This window comes from Grampus griseus, assembly GCF_964374135.1.
Source record: "Grampus griseus genome assembly, chromosome: 9".
Classification (NCBI taxonomy): Eukaryota; Metazoa; Chordata; class Mammalia; order Artiodactyla; family Delphinidae; genus Grampus; species Grampus griseus.
Genome location: NC_139003.1, coordinates 38,193,994 through 38,219,591, shown reverse-complemented (window position 1 = coordinate 38,219,591; position 25,598 = coordinate 38,193,994). Strand labels below are relative to the sequence as shown.

The window sequence follows — 25,598 nt, the reverse complement described above, 5'->3', positions numbered from 1 at the left end:
TTATAGGTGAAGAGAAGCTACTGAAAAAATAACAGAAGAGACATGGTAAGAAGCCTGCATTAGCAGCATGGTGAATGACAGATTTAACAGCATGGTTAAAGGCAAGAAGGCTACTTAGGGGACTACTGTCAAAATGAATTAGGGTAACAGATGTGAAGATGAGAAGGAGACTCAGATATGAGAGGTATTTAGGAGGTGAAAAACAATAGGCTGTTGGGCTAATTAGATGGTAAATGAGGAAGAGGGAGAAGTCACCAGAGACTTCTAGGTTTCTGGCAGGGATCATGAGCGATGAAGATGCTGTTCTCAGAGGCAAAGCAGGAAGAGCAGGCTGGTGGCTGGAGTGGGAGAAGGGGGATACAGCGACATCCATTCTGAGTGGGTTTGCTATCCCTATGAGACTTACAAGTAACGACATGTAGTAGGCAGTTGGACTGTAGCATACACATTTTGAAGCCCAGGTGGAAGATACAGGCTGGAGATCGTGTTTGTGCCTCATCTACTTTAAGTGCTGTTTTGATTCACTGGCTGCAGATGAGTTTGCTGCGAAGTGTGTATAATGAGAGAAGACGTAGGCCAAGCACAGAACTCTGAGAAACAATCATTCTAGGATAGGCAGACCACAAAGAATAAATATTAGCTAAGTTCATAACATGGAAATAATCCTTAGAAAACTTAAAAATTATACTCATGCACACATTTCTATTCTAAATGCCAACTGTTAATTTAAGTTAGAGGTCTTGTTTTGATTACTTCCTCTATATAAGAAATTATTAAGGCAGATGATCTTAAATACCGAGAATTTTAAAAATTATCCTTTCCAGTGAGAGATACTGGCCTGCACTCAGCTTTGGGTTTTGGCTTATGAAGAGAAGGGCTATGGAAAGGGAACCAAGCTAAATCAATAAGTGTGATGAGCCCTTTCTGTGGCCTTTCTTCTTCCCTTTTCCAGGAGAATTGCATATATTTACACATATTTGTTGCATTTACTATGTACCAGGGAGTGTTTAAGACATTATATGCAGCATGTAACAAAAGATTAAAATCTCTGCCTGGGGGGCTCAAATTCAAGTGCAGCAGAAGGATAATAAACTAAACAAATCAGTTAAATTATATAGCATGTGAGACTGAGACAGGTGTAGTGGAGAAAACAAAGTAGAGAAGAGGAATAGGGAATTCAGTGCTGGGGAAAGGGTTGAAATCAAGGCTGGCTTCATGGGTGCATAGCCTATGCAATCACACAGGGCCCTGAGATCAGAAGGGCTCCACGTTGGGTGCAATGCTTCACTCCCACTGTCTAGAACTTCTTAATTTTTAAACAAGTGGCCCCTTAAATGGTACACTTGTCCTGGTTGTAATTTTCAATATGGTGGATGAGGAAGCCCCTTGTGAGTGTTATCTTTCCTCTGGCTCATCAGATATATTCTCCACCTTTCTCTGAACTCTTCTGTCCCAGGAGGCTGACCACGTGGACTGTATCAGGGACCTCCTTTGCCCTCTGGCTGAAGATTTGGTCCCAGTAATAGGGCACCCAAGCAGGAGTTCAAGAAGTCACTGCTTCTCAGGATATCCTGGCTACCCACTTCTCTTGTGCTATAGGTGCTACAACTGCTTCTACTCCTTATCCATCTAAGGCCCATCTACTTACCAGGCCTGGCATATACATACGCCTCCTGGTCTACCTACTCCCTGCCCATACCTTCATTAGACCTTTCTTAAACTTTTCTCATTTGAGTATGCCATGTGTGTCCTGCCAGTACTCATGTTGAAAAACACCTCGTTAAGAAGGTGACACTTGAGTAGATTCTGGTGAGAGGTGAGGGGGAAGCAATGTGGCTATCCGGAGAAGACAATTCTAAGCATTGGAAACAGCCAGGATTCTAAGGGAGGGGTTACCTGGTGAATCAGAAAGGGTCTGCAAACCACAGCCTGCAGACAAATCCAGCTGCTGCCTGTTACGATAAACAAAGTGTAATTGGAACAAAGCCACATCCATTCATGTGTGAACTGTTTATGGCTATCTTCATGTTACAATGTCAGAGTTCAGTAGTTGTGACAGAAACCACATACCCACAAAGCCTGAATTATGTACTATATTTTCCGTTACAGATAGTTTGCTAATCCCTAGATCAGGGGAACAGGAAGGAGGCTGGAGAGTCTGGAGTTTAGTGGGTGAGGGGGAGAGTTGTAGAAGACAATGCCACAGAGGAAATAGGAGGACAGGTGATATGGGGCCTTAAGAGCCTATGGAATGTTTTGAGGCAAGAACTTAAATTTTACCAAGATAACTATGGTTATTGCCTTAAAAGTAGTCTTAAGCAAGGATAAAGGCTGAGAGATGGGGTAGGGGTAGGGGACACCACTGCAATAAGCCAGGAATCAAGTGATGATAGCTTAGTAGCAGCAGAGCTGCTGAGAAGTGGTCAGAGTCCACCACAGTCATGACAGGGCCAAGTTAATTTGCTGATGGATTGAACGTAGAGTGTGAGAAAAAGGAGCTGAGCCACAATTTTCTCTCATGAGGAACTGCAAGTGTGGAGCTGTCGTGAACTGAGGTGGGGAAGTTGGTGGAAGGGGAGAGGGATATAGGGTTAGGGGTGGGAGTCAGAGTGGCTTAGCTCATGAGGTCAGACATTATGAGCTTTCAAGTTTGATTAAACATCCAAGTAGCTATGAGATAGGAGGAAAATGTGTTGTCCTCCTATCTCATAGGAGAGGTAAGGAAGAAACTGTTTCAAGAAGGAAGGTGGCTCTACTAGAGCAGGAGAAGGCTCTACTGCATTGGCCTTTTTACTGCTCAGTGCAGCTGCAGGTCCATGACGATGAGGTTGAAGAAGGGACCACTGAAGTCAACAACTTGGAGGTCACCGATGAGCTTCACAGGAGCAGTTTCTGTGGAGTGCTGTGGGTGAAAAGCCTGATGGGAGCGGGCTTAAGAGAGAATAGGAGGAGAGGAAACACAGACCAGGAGTACAGCCACTCTGAGTTGGGCAGTGACGAAAATGAGAAAAATTGCTAGAGTTAATCTCTGTACTCAGCCTTTTTTTCTTTTTAATGATGGAATAAAAACCAGCATGTTGGTATGCTGTTAGGAAAGATCTTATAGACAGGAAAATATTGGTGATGCAGGAAGAGGGGGAAAGAATTGCTCAAGCTATGTCCCTGTAGGTGAAAGGGGATGAGGTCTAGTAAGTAAGCACCAGCCTTAGCGACCTGCAGGGAGACATCTCAGGGCATGTGACACTGTGCTATTTAGTAAATACTCAGTCAATCAATATTGACTTTCAGTCTTCCTACAGTGAAACCTTCTAATACTTTGTGAACAGTTAGGGCATTAGTACATAACCCAGAGCTTCAAGTTCAATTCATGGTTTTGTCACTGATGAGCTCTGAAACCGCCCCCCCCCCCCGCCCAAACAAGACATCCAACCTTTCTCCTTGACTTAGTTTGCTTTTAATTATGAAATACAGTATCTACTGGTCATTGTAGTGCCTGGAAAATTAATAAGTTATCTAAGTAAGCCTAGCCAGGCACCAAATCTCTCTGATTCTTGCTCCTGTAGAACTCCAGATAGAGGAAAAAAAAAAAAAAAAAAGAAAGGTACTTGTAGACTCCAGTGTCTACCTAGCAATAGCCACGTACAGGTCTTTTCATAGTGTATTATTCCCGCTTGTATATCTTAAATTTCCTCCAAATGAAAGATATTTACTCTCCATGTCTTAACACCCTCTATAATTAAGTTTAATTTCTGAGAAGACTTACCTTTTATATAAACAACATACGTTTATAACCTTCTAGTTGCCATTATTTCCACAAGGTTCTCACATGCTGAGCTTGACTACAGACTCTAAACATACCCTGTTCATCCCTGGAGATACAGCTTAAGTATCACCACCACTGGGAGGCATTCCTGGGTCCCCTTGAGGAGAATATCTCCTTCTCTGTGTGTGTCCCCACCGCACTCTGTTTACACCTGTGCTATGACACTGACCAGGCTGTAATCTGTTGACATTTCTGTCTCCTCTTCCAGTTTATAAGCACCTTATCCTATTCTTCCCTGAGTTGTCAGTGTAGACACAGAGTAGATAGAAGATAAATATTTGCTGAATGAATGAACTTCAATGTATACATTTCCGAATGGAGGCTGATCAAATAACATGGCATGATACGCAAGGAAGGAAATGGAGTAAATGGGTCCTAAGATAGGAGGCTTGTGTAAATGTTCACAAGAAAGGGAGACTCGTGGTACATATACTTACCAGTTCAGAGTGTGTTATGAAAAGACTCTAGTTTTCAAGGACTGCTTTGGTAAAGAGTCAGGAGACATTTTCTTGATTCAATATTAAAAACGGATTTCTGACCTGTTCTACTTCCTCTCTTGGTAACTATGTTAAACAGACTTAGGGGTTTATTTCCTTAAGAAAATACACAAATGCCTTTGACCACCTTTTATTTTAGGAGAATACTGACAGCAATGAACTATTGAAGCCATAGCTCTAATACTCTCAAATAAGAAAGGAGATAAATAAATCGAGTTTATATAATGTGAATTTTCAGCATTGAACTTCCTGGCAGAAGCAAAGTCGACTTATCACTATTAGATTCACTCTTTCCCAGCCTAGTTACTCTCTTTGCCTTGCTGTGAGGTTTCTGTCTTCAAATTCTCCATTAGGCTTTTTAATAGACAATCTGCTTCAGCATTTTCTGAGGGGGAAAAAAAAAGCTTCATTTCCCCCCCAGAATGGCAGTTAAACCTTCCATTTAATATGAAATCAAGTGGAGACATCTGTGCTTTGTCAACAAATAAGCAAAGTTTTATTTTTCTCATTATTATCTATTTATCAGCCTTGGGGTGAGAATTCACTTGCCTTTGTGCCACCTTGAGAATTCAGTCTTAATTCCCCCACGTCCAGGCCTAAGATAGATTCATTACCTTTCTGTTAGCGTTTATCTGCAACTGCCTCAACGCATGCTGTTTATATCCAGTATTGAACCACCCTCCACATTAAGTTTCAATTGGAAACATTTTTTTTCCCAGTGAAGATAATCTATATCCCACTAGTCTCCAGGAAATCTAATCATTCAGCAATACATGAAAATGTTTCAGAGCCATGAAGGGCTTTGAAGCCAATGTCTTCCATTTACAGAGGTTTGTGGAGGTAAATACACTGAAGGTCAGAAATGAAATGCCCACACTGATCACTATGAAGTCAGAGGCTCTCATCTACCACTTACTGCTTTCAACTTATTAAAAAAAAAAAAAAAGAGCTTTTGTTGTCCCCATCTCCCAGGAGGGCAACTTCTGGGAAGGAATTAAGTGTCTAGAAGATACCAGACCACAATGAAAGGGAGAAAACAAAGCTCTGGTTTTGTTTTCCTCTGAACACACCACAGAATTGGTTTTCTGTGTGCATTTTATTTTTGTTCTGTGACATGATTATTTGAAAATCTCTCACAGCACTCCGTACCTCGGAAATCTGCAAAGGTCTGTTGACTACTGTAACAGCTCTGACTAAACACCCATTTCTTAGGACAAGTGTAGAACACTGCATATGGTAATCGCAATCAGTGCCTCACAAGCGTCATGCAGACCCCAGAGGAATTCTGGGCCCAACCAACCATAGCAGCCAGACCGTACGTCAAGCCAGATTTCTATGTTACATAAATAGGCCTATTGGGGTGAAGGAAAAAGAGAGAGCAAATATCGCAATGCAGTTATAGCAAGGAAATTAGCGAATTAAGAGCATTTGCTGGTGGATCACTGAGAAGGGGAGCTGTTGGTTGCATCAGAATAGCTCTCTCTGGACAGCTGAGATTCTAAAGTAGTCCACTGCTCAGCCAACCAGATTTTAAATTGTTGGTCTCTGCGAGTATCTCTAACAATGTGAGACTCCAGATTAAGTGGTTTCTCCATCTGTGGAATACTAGCACTCCACCAGAGAAACAAGAGACTGCTTAATAGAAATCATGATATCTGGAGGATGGAGATGGTTAAAAAAATATATATATATAGAAAGAAAGGAAAAAGAAAAAAGGAAAGTATAGCCATTCCTCTTTATCTACCTCACATCAAGCCCTGCTGAATAAGTACAGCATGAAGCTTTCCATTGATCAGTGATGCCGTTTCCATGACAGAAAAATTTTGAACTCTCCACCTAGATTGAGATATAGAATTAGACCCATCTACACTAGTTATAAGAAATCAAGAATATAATAGAATCCTTCAAAATGATCTCCAAAATTCAACATATTCTCCTGGGAGATCCGTATCACCGTAAAGCTGAAGTAGATATGCATCCACGAAGTACCTCTCAAGAGATTTTGGAGTTTTACAAAAGTAACTTTCATATTTAGCGGATGCTTACTCCATGCTGGAACATACTATGTGTAAATGGCTAACCTAATTTACACATATTGTCTGATTCCATCATTACAACCACCTTATGAGGTAAATACAATTATGAATCCAGTTTCACAGATGAGAAGCCTGAGGCTTAAAGGGTTTAAACAACACTTAACCATTAATTGGAAGGCTGAGCTCTTAACCTCTATTCCATGCTACCAGTCACAACCTGTTCATTTCTCGAACTTCTGATCCCTGGTGTCACAAGGACAATTGTCAGGTCTGTCTAGCATACCTCGTGTTGTTTGTGCCGAAGCTAAATACTGCTCCTGGCCAACAGTGGGTCCACACCCCATCTCCCAGCACCTGACACACTCCTGAATTTCTATCTAGACCAAGGTCCTAGAAGCAGAGAATGTTTTGAATTCTGTCTCCAACAAAGCTATTGTTCCTTACTTTCCAAAGAATCAGGAAACTTGACAACTATCTTAACAGCTATTTTAAGACATTTTGAAAGATTTAATTGCAACTCATTTTGTTTGCTCCTAATGCATTTCTAAATTTCATTTCTCCTAAAAGTTGTAAAACAATAATAATAATAACTTTTCAGAGGTTTTACCAGGAAAAGAGACTTTTGGTAAACATACCATTTTTTCTTCCATAATTAATGTGCTTCCAAGTGCTACAAAATGGACAAAATACTTGAAATAGAGTACAGCTGAAAAACTCTGAACTGTTAAACTTGTGGGTTTACAAAAACAATAAATCCTGATCACTCAATCCATGTAAGAAAAAAGATCACAACCATCACAGTAGGCTCATTACTGGCTGCAAAGTGACGGGGTCTGGGGCTGATGCATACTTCACTTGAATAGCTTATCACATTGCCTCAACATCAAGTCCCCTTCAGACTTGCCTCAGTGTCAGGGTTACCCTCATTCTCAAAGTCACCTCTGCTTCAAAATCTGGTATTTATCTTTCACTCTTTTGTATCCTTTTTGACCTCCACACAAGCACTGAATCTTATTATTTTTTCTTTAAGTAGCTTTGTCTGGGAGGGCACAGGTCAGAGGCAGGTTGGTAGGAATGGACTAGTGGAGTCTTCTGGAGGTCTCTACGAATCTGAACTGCTGAATTGAGTTAATGTCCAAGTGTATTTTGGACATATGCCCAGAAGCTAGTAGACAGCAGGGTCTTTTAAAAACAACACAACACAATTACCACAAACACAAAGCAAAAAATAAGGGCAATGTTTTGCCCTTACTTTTTGCCCAATGTTTTGCCCTTAGGAGAGAAAGGGAGACCATAAAAATGCATTGTACTTCACCATGTATTTGATTTTAAAAACATTTTCCCCATTTCCATTATTAATAAGGATTTTTTTTAAGTTTAATTTTTATCATTCTCTTTTCCTATAACACTGTATGCAATAAAACCATCCTTTGAGCTGGGGAATAGCTCCATGGTAACAGATTCTCAAACACCAGCTCAGGATGGAGCTTTCAGTGTGTGATCACAGTTCAGAAAAGGAGGATAAGGAAATGATGAGTTTCTTTCCTTCCTTGGGATAATATCCTGAGAAAGAAATCTGCAGTCTCAGGAGGTAACTGGGAGGTGGGGAAGGAAAATATGGTCAAGTGACAGATCACGCTTAAAATGTTATTAAACTAGTTATGGAATTTCAAGGTTTGAAATAAATCCTTTATTTTAGTTCCCTAGAGAGATGAAAAAAGCATTTCCTACTCAAGAAAGCAGAAAAGAACTCTCTACCATGATGCCACACTTTCCAGCGCATACAGAAATAGACTAATTCATTCACTCGCTCAAAATTCACATGCCTAGTATTTGCAAGCAAAGCCCCGTGGTAGGTAGTGTGCTAGGGTCCAAGCCTATGGGTTTTTTTTTTTTTTTTTCGCGGTACGCGGGCCTTTCACTGTTGTGGCCTCTCCCGTTGCGGAGCACAGGCTCCGGACGCGCAGGCTCAGCGGCCATGGCTCACGGGCATAGCCGCTCCGCGGCGTGTGGGATCCCTCCCGGACCGGGGCACGAACCCATGTCGCCTGCATTGGCAGGGGGACTCTCAACCACCGCGCCACCAGGGAAGCCCCGATTACAACTCTTTGACATTCTGGAAAAGGCAAAACTATGGAGACTATAAAAAAGATCACTGGTTGCTGGGGCAGTGGAGAGCAATGAATAGGTAGAGCACAAAAGATTTTTAGGGCAGTAAAAATACTTTGCATGATATTATAATGATGGATACATGTTCTTATAACATTTGTCCAAACCCATAGAATGTACTGCATCAACAGTGAACCCTGAGTTAAACTAGAGACTCTGGCTGATTATAATGTAGTAATGTAGGTTCATTCTTGGTAAAAAATGTAGCATTCTGGTGAGTGATATTGATAACGGGGGAGGCTTTGCACGTGTGGAGACAGGGAGCATACGGGAGACTTCTGTACCTCCTTAATTTTGTTGTAAACTTAAAACTCCTCTAAAAAAACTGAAGTCTTTAAAATTTGTTTAAAACCTTTAAAAAGTATTATACGCAGAATGATTTGAATGTTCTCATCTCTGACTGTTCTAGAAGCTGGACACCAGAAGTCCACCTGAACATTGCTCACTGGGAAGGATGGTCTCCACTTTGGGATCACTTTGTAACACTGACAAGCAACCTAGTCTTTACACAAATTTAATAACTTGTTTGTCAAGTTCAACCTAGCCTCAGGGATTTGGAATAACCGGGTTGAAAGCAGGGGAATAGTGAATTAGGGGACTGTTCCAAATAAGGGACATTTAAAATCCTCATCATTGTTGCTGGACAGTGATCCTGCTTTAAGAAACTCTGGGAATATTTTATATTTTGAGTTGAGATAGGCCTTAAGTATATGGGTGCTTCTAAAGTGCTTTAGGGTGTTTAATACCATTTGTTCTTCCAATCTTGTTTGCACTATTAATTTCGTTAATGGGTTAGTAATCCTTTCTTTATAGATACCAGGAAAGTAAACTTCAGCCCAGCACTTTTCTAAATTATTACATCCTCTGAACAGATGGGGTACAGATTAATGAGGTTTTCCTCAAAGCTCTGAATTCACAGGAGGCTTAAATGAAGCCACACATCCTCGTTTCCATTTAATGAAAATAACAATCAGGAAATGTAAATCTGACTTGATTGCAGGGTAACAGAGCTGGATAACTACGTGCCAACATTGAAATCACCTTCAAAGTCTAACCCCTGGCAAAATGAGAGGGCTCTGACCATCCACTGACAGTGCAACTACACAACCGTTTGAAGAGGAACAGAAAGTGACGTATTCTCCTTTCTCACGTGCAGTCAGGCTCACACTATTACGTAAGTACTTATAACCTTACTGCATATTAACTAAAGACAGTTTCTGATTGTCAGGGCTTTAATTCATTTAGTCATAAAACAGCATAAGAACCTCTCCTCCTCCAAAATGCCAAAAATTCCTATTTATATGATTTCACCAAAAAGAAAATGAGTAGATGAGATAATATAGTTACACAAAATATTTTCTACCGCATCAGCATAACATGTTTAAACTTTTCAATAATGCATTGGTACTGGGAATGCTCATTACAAGGCACAGTTAATTTCATTTCAATAAAACTTGTGTAAAAAAATGTGAACTTACCAAATCAACAAACATCTATTTTGAAATGATTGCTCATAAAGTAGCACTTAATTACAATAATAAAAAATTCAAATGTAGGAGAAGTGAGTACGTCAGTGAAAGAGAGTTATGACTCCAAAGAGGGAAAACAGATATCCAGCTTCTTTTCTGTGTTACTAAATCACTTGGGGAGAAAATGTTAGTATTTAAACATAGCATCACTACCCCCGAATGTGATACTCATAAATCCATCAAACTCAAAACAAATGCTACTATTATTTTACTTCTAATCTTCTAGCCAAACAAGATGTGATTAAAAACATTAAAAAAACGACATAATATCTTTGTGATTTCTTGTAAGGATCCAAGGTGACAACAGGAAAAGACTGAAAACTACACCATTTCAGTAAAGGCTCAAATCCGAATCCCAAACCTCAATGTCTTCACCTGTAAAATGAAGAAATACTGCTGACCTAGACATTCTACTGGTATAATCTTAGTCAGCAATCTGAAGGGAAAAGACTTAATGTCTGTACTATAGTGCAAGATCAAGGTGCCAGATATTCTGTAGATTTGAAGGGTGCATAATTGCTATGCAAAACTGGGTAGAAGAAGAGGAACAGTTTCCTCTTCCCTTCATAAAATATTGTATGCCTACAATAAGTCAAATCACTAAGGTTAATGATGAACAGAAGTTTCTGACCATAAACATTATCATAGGAAATTAAATACTTATAGAGGAAAGTGACAGACCTGTTTATACCCCAGAAGAGAAGGCAAGATTTCCAATGAGATCCCAAGTTTGCAAAAATTGTTGGGTAGGCTGAAACAGTTATCATGACTCTCAATATATGCCCATTAAAAATGATGTTGGAGGGAGGCAGTATGGACAGAAGAGAATGCCAAATATTTTTCAAATGACTTTCCCCAACCTGACATTACCACGATTACTTAAGAGTATAAATTCAGTATTCAGTGCTTTGCCTACAATTAGGGTATGCTGTCACTAGATGGCAGTAATGGTTAGGTCATTACTACTGGGGATAAAATTCATTCATTCAAGAAATCTCTAAAGTACCTACTAAAAATTCTGTTTATATTATATAAAGCTTACTTTTATATAAATCTTTACATGTCAACTAAGCTGTATTAAGACAACAAATTCCATAGTCGTGGAGAACACATTTTTTTAAAAAATCTGAATAATGAGATTTACCTTATTTCTGATTTAATCCCTAATCATTCTTATAGGTTAATCAGAATATCCTTAATAACTTTTTTGAAATCTTTTTTGGATTTTGGCCCTTCCTATGGTTGATTCTCAAATCTGGGAACAGTCCTGAGATAGTGTATTTTGGTGTCATAAGCAGTTTCTATCAATAATATTCTATTTCTTTGAAGTATTCTTCCATTTTACCTACAGGATTCTTATACTGCTAAACTTGTTATATTAATTTGAAATGAAGGGGTTAGTTTATATTTTAAGGCTTCTTAGGAAGTTTAAATATACATACTTTAATTTTGTAATACTTGATATATATTTTTGATATACTTGATATACTTATTTTTATATTTGGTATAGAGCATACCAATAAAAAGAATACCCAAGGCCTCATCAATATATATCAGAATTAGATAATGACAAATATTGTTTAGGCTATCTATGCTTCATCCCGATTCCATTCTTTGCTGCCCCACCAAGAGGCAATCCCTATCCAGCCTTTTGTGTTTATCATTTTTTGATTTATTTTTTTAAATGCTGGTTTTTAACTGATTTTAGCTCAATTTCATTTACTTCCATTGCTGATACATGCAGATTTTTTCCCAGCATCTTCGTGTGCATGTGTGTGTATATGTGCGTGCACACACTTTAAATCCATTCCACCTTTCCTATTTTTCTATGTTTCTCCCTCTTGGTTCTTATGCACTGATTATGTTGTACAATTTCACTTTTTTCTTTCACTGGCTTGGCAGTTTACATCTACATGTACTCCTTTAGTGATTTGCATAGAAATGTAACTATGCATATTTTATTGATTTCTTCCTTTCCAATTCTTTTATTTCATTTCCTTTTTCTTGCCTAAGAGGTCTTGCCTAAGACGTCACTAAGAAGTGATGGCAACGGATATCGTTTTCTTCCTGATTTTAAAGGGAATGTTTCTAAACTTTTACCTCAGAGTAGTATTTGTCGTTGGCTTTTGGTAGATACATTTTATTAGCACAACAGGGACCCCCCTTCTATTCTTAGTTTGCTTGGAGAATTTTTACAATAATGAATCAAGGTAAAATATTAGCAAACATTTTCTTCATCTAATGAGAAGATCACGTCCTTTTCTCCATTAATCTGCTAATAAAGGTGAACTACATTTTATATTTTCTAATGTTAAATCCTTTGTTTATGTAATAAACCCACGTGGTCATGAGAGATTACTTTTTATTTAGTGTTGGACTTGGTCTACAATATTTAAAGAATTTTAAAATTCTTTAATAATTAAAGAATCTTAAATATGTTTATGAATGGGATTTGTTTTAATCTGTGGAAATTTATTTTCTTCTAAGTCTAGAAGGCATTAAAAAATAATTTTTGGCGCACTTTTTCCACATCTAGTTGTAGTGTTATAAACATGCTTCAGAACTTACAGTTTCCTACACTTCCAGAAGCAAAACTCATCAGGGAGATTTTTGTTTTTTTAATTTCTGGCTTTTCTGCTCTTCCTACAAATTTCATGGCAGAGCAATTAATGTCATAAGACTATACAGTAAAACTCCATCATTATTACTTGGTAAAAAAGAAATATTCCATTCGGTATACTATCCTTTCAGAAGTAGAGACCAAAAGAATCCCAAAGATCATTTCCTAAGATTCTTTTATGGGGGCTGGAGAAAAGTCTATATTATAAATATCTCAAAACAGATCTAAATTTACTACAAAAAGGAAAGTTTATCAATTAAATCTAGACTTTTTTTTCCCCCTAATTACTCTGATTCACTGAGAGGAAATGCCCCAAGGGGATCCATCATTTGGGGATAGAACTAGGACTCATCTGGGTGCTTTTGGAGACCTAACCTGCTCCTTTGAAAAAAGCCTTTGGCACAAGGTTGACCAGGATGACATCCTCTGGCTGAAAATGGGGATATTTTCTAAGGAAAGGCCTTCTTGGTAAGGAGTGAATGTAGCCAGTTTGGAGGGCTGACTGTCAAAAGGAGTTTCACTTAATCATAACAACATAATTTATGGAGCACTTTCTGTGGGTTGGCTACTGTGGCAGTGTCTTCTCCACATTATCTTTTCTAACCTTCACAACAACGTAGGAGACAACTGATGCTACTTGCTCTGTTTTAAGGATCAGCAACAGACAGTGGGTTACAGAAGTTGTGCAGCTTGCCCCAAACAACCCAAACTGGAGGAGAACAACCCTGGACTTGAAATCAGGTAATTTGTCTCCAAAGGTGATGCTGTTCCTCTCTCAGATATCAGAAATTATAAACTTACTATTTATAATTTATTATAAATTATAAATGATCTTACCCAGAGATCATTAGGGTAAGAACTTTACAGCTTTAGCTCTATTTTACGTATCAATTTGAGCCTCCATTATATGTTATATATATATGGTCTATGTTATATCAGTTACTCAAATGCAGGTATAGTTTCTTCTGCTATGGAATGAAGTCAGAAAAACATGGATGTAACGTTGTTTCATACGCAATTTTCTAACATTTTCCCCAGCAAGAATTAGCAGCTAAACATATCTGAATACAATACTGTGCATGACACCCAATCATCTCATTCAATCCTTCCTAACTCAGGTTGGCTACACTACCTATGGGAATGGCTCGCTGTTTACTTCTCCCACACACTGCTTCATTTTGTCTTTTTTCATAGTTGAACAGCCTCAATCCTTCCTTCTGCCTCTTTCATCAAGATACCTTCCATATTTCTTCAACACCAAGTCCTGGATAAACTATAATACTCATCTATTTATGAAACTGGATTGAACATGCCTTTTCAACTGGGCTGGTATTTTTACTAGATTTTTTAAAAATTGTTTTTGGTAGTGTTCTGGTTGCAAAGTTTTCAGTGGTCTATCTTAAGTCTATTTTTCCCTATAAACTTGGCTATTTTTGGTGTGTGGTCTTACAGATTGTGGGTATTTTTAAGCCTACATATATCATGCTATGTCAGAAATTCTGTATTCTTGGTTATCATTTATTCGATATATAATTATTGGTTCTGATAATTTTATTAAATGATAGAATTTGTTGTGACTGTATTGGCTATTGAGTTATCTACAAATAGAATAAATTAAACATTTCCAAATAACATAGAGATTATTTAAATGAATTAATTGGTGAAATGCAAGCTAAAGATAGGCTATTTCCAACTATTTTCTGGCTCTTAATAAACATATTTGACTCCAATCCTAAAGGGCTTTATTTGCGAAGTATTAGTGAAACAATATAAATGTATGTGACCTAGAAAAGTAGTTTTTCATTTCTTATTTGGGAATAGGAGATTTTATGGTGGGGATGGAGATAGGGAATAAAAATCACACTCATTTTTAAATCCCGTTAAACTATGTTTCCCTTATGAAAATTGAGAATTTACATGTGGTTGTTTAGTTCTTCAAGAGAACATGCTTAATATCTTGATTTCTGGTCTCCTATAAAGAAAACACAATCATAACTAATTAGAAATTCTGATGAACTTGGCGAGTTGTAATCAGAAACTTGAGGCAATATGTATTCAGAGGGTAGGACCTGGTGTTTGAGTTCCCGGTGCTCATGATGAAACTTCTGGCAGTTTTCATGCTTAATTGGGCCACTGGATCCTGTCTGTATGAGGGGAGGAAACAAGGTCTTGCTTGTTTGGCATTTAAAATGATTTGATTAATGATTACCTGGAAGCATTAGAGTATTATGATGCCATCAGTATTTCCTGTTTTTCTTGTGCTAATATTTATTTTGCAAGATGCAAAACTGGCGTTTCAGTCTGTCACATAATTTATTTATCCTATTAAGCTATACTGTTGTTGCTTATGAGTCAGGGAGACTTACCTCAATGTAACCTTACCTACTAGAGAACAGGTTACCTATTTTAGCGAAGTTGACGATTGACCAGAGACACAAGCAGGTGGAACTAGAAAGAGACTTCACACAAAGGAGAAATTTCTCAAACGTAAATTTTAAAAATGCTTTTGATATGGGCTTAATTTTTTTTTTCAATTTGATTTTGAACTTACATGTGTACCTCAGGATTTCAGCCTTAACCCTCTCAGTCTCATTCATGCCACCCTCTCCCTCAGAATGATCTCATCCATTTTCATCTCTTTGCTGATAACTCTCAAATCCAGACCTCTTGTTACATCTCTCTCTCTCCCTCTACTCAGTTATAGAAGAAAAACACCTAAATATCCCTAAATATCATCTTGACTCCTCTTCCCTCCTATGCTTATCCAATTAATCAAGTACAATGTAAAGCTGACCTTTGAACAATGGAGGGGTAGGACTGCTAACCCTCCATACAGTGGAAAATCTAAAGAGGAGTTTACAGTTGGCCCTCCATATCCATTGTTCTGCGTCCACAGATTCAATCAACTACACATGGTGTAGTACTATAGTACATATTTGTTTAAAAAAAAAGTCCACATATAAGTGGACTCATGCAGTTCAAATTCATGTTGTTCAAGGGTCAACTGTATTTTGTTTCTACCCCACTCTATTTCCAATGCCATTCCCTTGGTTCAAGTCAGCAGTTAGAGTGGGGAGAGGACTGGAACAATCTCAGCACTCTCCTAACCAGTCTTTCTACTTTCATCCAGCCCCACATTCGTGCTTTATGATACTGCCAGGACGATTTTTCTAAGACACGCACTTGTGATAATGCCCCTACTCTGCTTAAAAACCTAGCATTTTTGGCGTAAAGCCCTAAGCATGGCGTATAAGGCACTTTATGGAGTTGTTCTATGCTTACTCTCCTATCAGTGCTTGAGAGGAATTTTATTGAATACATATTATGTGCCAAACACTGTTCCAGATACTGAGAATACAGCAGTAAATTGGTATATAGTCTCTGCCCACCAAGTCTCACTGTTAGTGAAGGAAGGTAGAAAACAAATATATGAACATGTATTTTCCAATTTTAGGATTGATAGGTGCTATGAAAAAATAAGACATTACAGAGAGTGGGTTAGAATGCTGGTTTATTATACACTGCTTGGGGAAGGCATCAAAGAAGGGGTGGTATGTGAGTGGCGTCTTGAATAATAAGCAGAAACATGTGAAAACCAGAGAAAATCCTGATATAAAGACGCTGGGACTGACATGAGCTTGATATATTTAAGGGACAGGAAAAAAAAAAGCCAAAACAAAAAATATGAAGCCAGAGTGTTAAAAGGGGGCCAGATGCACAGGATTTTGAAGGTCATGATGCAGAGTTTGAATTCTATTCTACTTGCAATGTAAAACCACTGGAGGGTTTTAATTAGAGAGAGGGGTGACCTGATTTACAAGATTAAAAGTTTCCCTTATCTATATGCCAAAAACTGTAAGACACTGATGAAAGAAGTTGAAGATAATGTAAATATATGAAAAGACACCCTGTATTCATGGGTTGGAAGAGTTAATATTGTTTAAATGTCCATACTACTCAAAGTCATCTATAGATTCAATGGAATCCCTATCAAAATTCCCATGGCATTTTTCACAGAAATAGAACAAACAATCCTGAAATTTTTATGGAACCACAAAAGACCCCAAATAGTCAAAGAAATCTTGAAAAAGAAGAACAAAGCTGGAGGTATCATGCGTCCTGATTTTAAACTATATTACAAAGCTATAGTAATCAAAATAGTATGGTACTGGCATAAAAACAGACACATCAACAGAACAGACTCAAGAGCCCAGAAATAAACCCATGCATATATGGTCAACTAATATTTGACAAGGGAGCCAAGATACTCAATGGGAAAGGACAGTCTCTTTAATAAATGTTGTTGGAAAAATTGGACAACCACATGCAAAAGAATGAAACTGGACCCATAACTTACACTATTCACAAAAATTAACCCAAAATGGATTAAGAACGTAAACGTAAGACCCCAAACCATAAAACTCCTAGAAGAAAACATAGAGAAAAGCTCCTAGACATCAATCTTGGTAATGATGCTTTGGATATGACACCCAAAGCATAAGTAACAAAACCAAAATCAACAAGCGGGACTACATCAAACTAAAAACCTTCTGAACAGCAAAAGACACCATCAACAAAATGAAAAGACAATCTATAGAATATGAGAAAGTATTTACAAACCATATATCTGATAAGAGGTTAAAATCCCAAATATATGAGGGACTCACATAGCACAATAGCAAAAAAAACAAACAAAAACAAATCTGATTAAGAAATGGACAGAGGAATTAAATATATCTCTAATAGTTTTTCCAGAGAAGATACACAGATTGCCAATGGGTACATGAAAAGATTCTCAACATCACTAATCATCAGAGAAATGCATATCAAGAAAGTCAAAACCACAATGAGATCACCTCACACCTGTTAAAATGGCTATTATCAAAAAGACAAGAGATAAGAAGTGCTGGTGAGGATGTGAAAGAAAAAAAATTTTTTTTTGCACTGTTGGTGGGAATATAAATTGGTACAGCCACTATGGGAAAAGTATGGAGGTTCCTAGAGGTTCCTAAAAAACTAGAAATAGAATTAACATTTGATTCAACAATCCCACTTCTGGGTTTATATCTGAAGGAGGTGAAATCACTATTTTGAGGAGATATCTGCACTCCCATGTTCTTTGCAGCATTATTAACAATACCCAAGATGTGGACACAACCTAAGTATCCATTGTCAGATGAATGGATAAAGAAAATGTGATATGTGATCTTTATATGTTAAATATAAATATGATATATAATGATCTATATGTGAAATATAGTGATATATATACATATATATTTAAAAATGGAATAAATATAAAAGAATATTATTCATTCACAAAAAAGAAAATCCCCCATTTATGACAACATGGATGGAACTTGAGAGCATTATGCTAAGTGAAATACATCAGACAAATACTGTATGATCTCATATGTGAAATCTAAAACATCGAACTCATAGAAACAAAACAGAATGGTGGCTTTCAGGGGCTAGAGGGTGAGGGAAATGGGGAGACATTGGTCAAACTTTCAATAATAAGATGAATAAATCCCGGGGATCTAATATACAGCATGGTGACCATGGTAGTTAACAATAGTGAATTGTACACTCGAAAGTTGCTCTGAGATTAGAGCTTTAATGTTCTCACCTTAACGATGACAAAATGATAATTATGTGAGGTGAAGAATGTGCTAACATCAGGTGGTAAACATTTCACAATATAAATGTGTATCAAATAATCACATTGTGTACCTTAAACTTACACAATGTTCTATGTCAATTATGTCTCTATAAAGCTGGGGAAAAAATTTTTAAAAATATCCCTTCAGCCTTTTCTACTTCCTCCTCTCTCCTCATATGATTCTGTAGCCATGCTGAACTACTTTTGGTCCCACAAAGCTCCAATGCTCTCTCTCCAGGCTTGTGTGCATGCGGCTCCCTCTGCCTAGAATACTTCATCCGCACCTGCCTTCCTCTGTCTCTTCCTGCCGGCTTCCATTTATCCTTTGGACCTCTCAGTGCAGACATTACTGCCTGGAGGAAGTCTCTGCTCCCTCCCAGAATGAGACACGTATCCCTTCTCTACGCTTTCAAGCTTCAGTTTCATAGCAGTTATTCCAACACGTTGAGATTCCTTAGCTGTCTATCTCCCTCACTAGCTCATCAACTTCTTGAAAACACACATTGCCTAGGCAATTCCTGTTTATTCTGCACCAGCACAGAGCCCTGATGTAGAGCAGGCATTCAAAACATTTTCTGAATGAATATAGTGACTTTTTAAAGTAATAGTGGCTATTGAGTGCGTACAGGTAAAGATGGCTTTATGGAAACAAGCATAGAAGTAGGTATGCTTAAAATGTTTCAAAGAAAATAAACAGAGTATGCTCCAAAACTCCTTGTAAATGTCCTGGTTCCTCTTTGTCTCATAGCACAGTTTCTTAAGTACGTCAGTATGTTTGGTCCAACCTTTTGAATGCATTTTCATTTTCTCAGCACACATTTCTAAAGTGCAACTGTATTCTCCAGCTCTTCTTTACTATTTTTCTAAATTATTTCCTTGATTGCCAGTGCTCTCTCCTTGTTATTTCCTTTACCTTCCTAGACTAGTACTCACTCTTTCCTAGTTGCACCTCTCATTTTACGCCCAGCCTCTTAAGCTCATGAACTGCCACACTCCTGAGCCATTCCGTATCATCCGGTGTGGCAGGAATGACCTCCAGCACAGGGAACCCTCGCTTGCTCCCTATCACCCTTTGTTTGCATACAGGCTTGTAATTCAGTAGTCAGCTAATTCCTACGTAAGGTCTCCTCCTTCATTTTCCCACTTCATTCTCCATCTTCTGGCCACAGCATGTTTGTATTTTCACTAGATAATATGAGGTGAAGAGAGGCAGTGAAATGCAAGTGAATCCATTTTGAACAGCCCTCATAAAAGGATTTGATGGAAAACAAGGATGAAATAATTGGTTTAATGGAGAATTATAAACTGTCAGTGGATGTCATCTATCCATGTTATTTCTGGCCATCATTTAACATGGATAATTGGAAAGAAAATGGACAGAAGGGGGAAAAATTCAGAGATAAATGAAAAGAGAGAGCAAGAAGTGAGAGAGTAGTTATAGTCCAATACAGCTCAACCAAAGATTGGGTGGAGACCGCCCTGGATTTGAAGCAGTTTCCACTGTGTTTCTGGATGGGGAAACAGTGCAAATCTGTGGATAAACATCCATCTGATGTTGTATTTATCTGCTGTACTGATTATCTAGTGTACTATAGACTAAAGAGCCAACAGGTTGACTGTCTGAACCATTCTGCTCTATAGCGGTCTTGTTTGTTCAAGTAGATATGAGCCACTGAAGAGTCCCCAGCCCCCAAATGCTCACACAAACAGACGCACACACATACACACACAACTATATGGCATATACGTAGTGTTTTCCTAATCCCAAAGGGACCTAGAGACTTGAATTTTTTTCTTAAGAAAATCTACAAGAAAAATCTAATAGTGCTATGAAGTCTTAGGCACGAGGATGGAGGGTCTCATCCTTAATTCCCTTATAGCTAACATGAAGCCATCTGTATTTATGCAGGGTCATTCCTGCATTAATGCAATCCTCTGTGTGCAATGTGCCCCTCAATATAATGGTACTCATTAGCAAACGTACACTTCTGTGAATATATTAAAAGGTTTAAAAAATTAGCCTTTGTTTATAAGTAGAAAACATCAGTGAAAATGTATTTTATTTCATGGACTTTTATGAATACATTGATTAACAATGAAGTATGCCCTCTCCTACCTCCCCGTCAAACCTCATAGAAGTTCAAGTCCTTACACTGTCAAGCATCGTCTTGTTCCTGTCAAAATCTTTTTGATGTGTTTGGTGGTAGTAGATGTTTCCTGAGTTATTTTTATATATACAATATGGCAAATGTTCCTTTTGAACTGCTCTGAATCTTCAAAGGAAGGTATTGAAAGCTGTGCTTATTTGGGTAATTATTACCTTAGGGATATATAGAAAACGGCCATTGTTGGGTGAAGGAGGTTTACCTGAAGGCATTGTGTTATCAGGTAGATAGAGCATTCCTGGAATATCTGACCCTATAGAAGATATTCCAGGAAGATCTGGGGCTCCTGTGCAGGACACATCACTTTATAGTGAAAAGAATATCCCTCTGGCAAAATCACCATGTAATTCATATGACTCCCACAGAGCCGATTTGTCCTTGGTAATATTTACACACTTGCTCCGTGGGCCTGTGCTATACTCCTAGGGTCCATCAGGGACACCTAAAGTTGGCTTAACCATTGAGACCTGGGCAGGAGACTGAAATGCTGATAGTAAGAAGGGGGAAGAAAACATGACAAGGGCCAGGGAAACTTCATCTCTGGAGGATCCCAATGGTAAATAACTTGAATTGCCCTAAAGAAGGGATTGCTGTGTATGTGATTTTATGGCAGAATTACTTCAAGTTGGGAGGTGAGATTAGGTCAAGAAAGCCACTGTGGGATTGAGATACTGGAAGAGAATCTCATGAGTAGGATCCAGTGGAGCAAAATTATTGATGCTGTTATTAAGTAGGATGAGGGAGTTGCCCCGGGCCTCCTTGCTAGGGAGCAATACCTCCAACCAATTAGGCTATCTATACCTTTGAGAAATAATGAGAAAAAAGCAAGGTTGATCCTAATAGGGGAATATGGGGCTGCTAAATAAATAGAAAAGACCTTGGAAGTGGAGATTTAGAATGGCAGAATGGTGAGAAACAGGGACCACCAGACTGCCTGACACCCAGCTCTGCCACTTAGCTGTGTGCCCTCGGGCGAGTTACTGAACTTACCCGGATCCCAGTTTCCTCATCTGAAACAAGGACTAACACTGGCAGCCACCTGCTTCCTTAACCCACAGCTGTTCCTCACATGGCCAGCTTGGCTGGGTGTCCATCAATGAATGTGATGCTGAGGAGTCAGCAAATTCTCTCTCAAAAGGAAAGATGCTGCTTCAGCATTTGTGGTTTCTGCTGGAGGGGGCATTCTGTTCAGGATTCTTGGCTTTGGACAAAGCTCACCAAGGTTCTATTCAATAGCCAGGGCCTCTTGACTACTGTGAGATAGGACCAAGTCAGTCTTGACTCCCTTGCTCCTGTCGTTTGAAGCACCACACAACCCCGATCTAGGGTGTAGATCGGTGGGAGGGGAAAACTCAGACTTCCAGTCTTCACACTCTTACTGGTAGGAGGTCTCAAGCGCAGCATTCTAGGGACTAACTGCAGTACAGTACTTGCATTGAATTGTGTCGAGGGAAACGCTAGAACTAGAACTATCTGCCGTTCTCATTTCTTTCTTCCTTTGTCCTTTCAAATGTGTGTTACTCCTGAAATAATTACAAACATAGAATCTTAGGAAGTAATTCTACTAACATGTGTGAATATACATATATACATACACACACACATAAATGTGAACACATACACATATGTACATATATGTGTGTGTGTGTGTGTATACATATATATGTACATGTACATAGATAGTCCCAAGGCAATATATATTTTTCAAATAACAAGACCTAAAAAGGTTTCTGGTCATCTTGGAGCAAGGTTTCATGAGACTGCCAAGCAGAAAAAGTGGCATTATTAGTTTAGTAGGTGTATGCTAGAAAACCAAGGATTTTCAACTGTATAAACAAATGAAGGTTTAAACCTTTCAATATTTCAAGGTCTCTATACTGACAAAATGTTCACAAGCTGCCTGAGGCTATAATCTTGCAATTGCTTTAAGCAAACAGCGCTAAATCTATCTCTTAATTGGCTGAGACACACAGAAAATTCCGGTTATTTCAGAAAACAGTTAAAATGATTCATTAGATCACTCTTTTCTGAAGGTAGCCTGAACCAGCATATCAATCGAATATTATGGAATATTTTACATCGGGGGTCTTGTCTATAAGGTTAAAAAAATCAGTCATTAAGTGTCAGGTGCAGAAATAGATTAAATTTGGAAATCTGGCCAAAGGCTGTCTTCTAATATATTGCTGTACAAACAATTTTCCTTCGACTGTATTTTCAAAGAGCTATAAACATAAAAACAACAACCACAACAAAAAAGCTATGCTAATATTATTACACAATCTAACCTGGTTGTCCAGAAATGTATCTAGCAACACAGCCATCCAAACTAAGAGTTGTACGTGAGAAGGGCCAGCATATTCAATCATCCATTTCACCTGGGAGTTAGATCTTCCTGGAGGCCAATCAGGCAACCTCAATGGCAACTGACCAGCCTGCTATTTTTTTCAATTTTTAAATTTTCTAAAGATTCTGCACTTGTAATTTTAAAACTATTTTTCACTAGAGTTCCAAATCATAACATTGGGGAAAATAATTTAAAAATTTCTATGAGTAGTCATTTAAAAAAGGGTAGTATTGGAAACATTTATTTTCTGTATCTTTTGAAATGAAATTACTTCCTTTTTGTCTTTGATAACTGTTGCTGTTTGAGATGGTTTGTATTTAAATGACACGTGAGCCCCGTAAAAATATTGTCTAGCAATTTGTAGTTTCACCAAGTTTAAAGACAACGAGTCTACAGAATAGTGGAAAGCGCTTTGCAAGGGAAAAGAAAAGTGGAATCAGGGATTGGTAAACCCTCGGTTACCCAAAATTCGATCATGCTCTTTGGTTAGCTAGAAGTCGAAACTGATAGGGACAGAGTAAAGGGACAAAATAGATGACTAAATAGTTAATCCCACTAAGGGATCATAAGTAAAGGAAAAAATATGGAAGACCCCTGTAAGTTAATGATCACTTGAGAAAGCAGGCTTGCCTAACAACAAAACCATGCAACAGAAGCATGAGACATGCCCCCAAACAATAAAATAATTGTAAAATGAGACCCACATCCTGTCAGCGAGGTAAGTTAATGATTCCCAGGACATACTCCTCTGCCCACACTAAAAACAAAAATATAGGGAAAAGATGGCATTAGACTAACACCTGAGATGATTTACCATTTTTAGCATATGTTACTGCCTTTTTGCTCATTTCCATTGTGCCAAGACAGTCCCGGATTGACCATGTAGGGACAAGAAAACTCCCTCATCTGCTGTGGGGGAGGAGCTGATGGTGGAAGCCTGCTGTCTACTCAAAATTGAGGAAGGAGGTGGTCTTCTCCCCCTCCCCATTCTTCCTTTGATTATGAAACTGTAGCCCACTAAGTTCTCAGGGCAGCATCCTCTTGCCCACCCACTTGTAAGCCTCACAAGCATCCTATTCTAATAAATCACTTTCTGTCTATCGCTTTGCCTCTCTCCTAATTCTTACCGCACTGAGACATAAAGAACTGGAGCTCCTCAGAGCCCCCTGAGACACATTTCTGTGGTTTCAAAACTGCTTTTCAGCACTGCAAATCTCACCAAGCAAGGATGGAAAGGGCAAAATTCCTATGTAAATATGGCACTAAGTGAATACTCCCAGCTGCCTTTCCACATCCCAAAGCAAATGATCACCTATAAAAATATTATTTTATCTCTAAAGATCATTTTTATTACTTTTACTTAGATGTAAACAAATTAACCATCATTGTATGATAAAATAATTTAAATCTGTTTTAAAACCTTTTTTTTGCATTTAAACACATATGTATATGTATGCCCATGTCTTTAGAGACTAAATTTTAAATTGCAAACAAAAATTCTAAGTGTCAAGAAAAATAGCAAAAGAGCTAAATAAATCATGGAAAATCCATAGGATAGAATATTATGCAGCCAATAAAAATCATACCTCCTTCATTGATTATTTCATGATATAGGAAGATGCCCATAGTGGGTCAAATGGAAGACATAAAACTTTATATGTTGTATTGCAATTTTAAAATAATGCATGCATATAAAAAATACCAGGACATTAGTGTTAACCATTTCTTGATAGTGAGATTATGCATGTTTTCTTACACTTTTCTGAATTTTCCAAATTTTTTACTGTGAACATGTAAAGCTTAAGTCAATCATGTGTATGTGTGGTTCTGATCTAACATTAGCTTGTATTTGTTGCTTAAGTGTGAACAGTTTCAAATATAGTAATGACAGAGGGTCAAGTTCATTGTTAAGGTTAATGTCACCTGAAATAGAAATATTCTATTTAAATTCCAAGTAAATACCTGAGAGAATTGGAAACCTAAAGAAGGACGCAATTGTATGAAATGTTTTCTAGACCTAAACTGGATAGAGAAACCATTACTAGAGAAAAGGCCATGCAGGTTTCATTCTGTCATTCCACCATATAAAAATGTATGTTGAATTTAAACTCTCAAACACATGTGTCTTTAGTTCAAAGCCACTCCTAGAGGAACCCTCAAATACTTTCCATCTTGTTCAAGTGCTATTCTTTCATAAGTGAAAGTGCTGAAGAAAAAGATATTCTGTTTTTGCTGTACCTAATGTTATTCTTCTTTACTTGAAAACAAAACATTAAGTGTAAAGTAAATGTACAGTTAAAGTAAAGCAGCTATCAGAGATGAAAAGAACTCAGTTTTCTCCTACAGGAAAAAAAAAAAAAAAAAAAAGGAAGCTGCCCTTGAGAAGGAAAGCTAGCTCTCCTTCAGAATACCATGCCCACACATCAACCTGGTTTTGCACAAGCCCAGAGCAACAAAGTCAACTTGCTGTTGAAAAACAAAGTACACACACACAAACAACAACAACAAAACACCCACGAAAAAATAACTTCTTGAGGAAAGAACTTATAAACCTCAAAACAGAGTTAAAAGTCAAACTCTGGCCAATAATAAATTGTCTGCAATTTACAAAAAAAAAAATAAAATCAATAATGAACAGTGACTGTGCACGTGTAAATTATCTTTAACCTATACCATGTGTAAGTTTAATGAACACCTAAGTACTCTAATCAGAATTCACACTCCGTAGTTAGCATCTGAATATCATTATCAAG

The 25,598-nt window shown here is 38.0% G+C and overlaps 1 protein-coding gene across 2 annotated transcripts in view; it reads right to left on the bottom strand.

Annotated features, from left to right (window-relative positions):
• IMMP2L (inner mitochondrial membrane peptidase subunit 2) overlaps positions 1 to 25,598 on the bottom strand; it is a 900,746-nt gene that overhangs the window by 58,709 nt on the left and 816,439 nt on the right. The window lies entirely within an intron of this gene.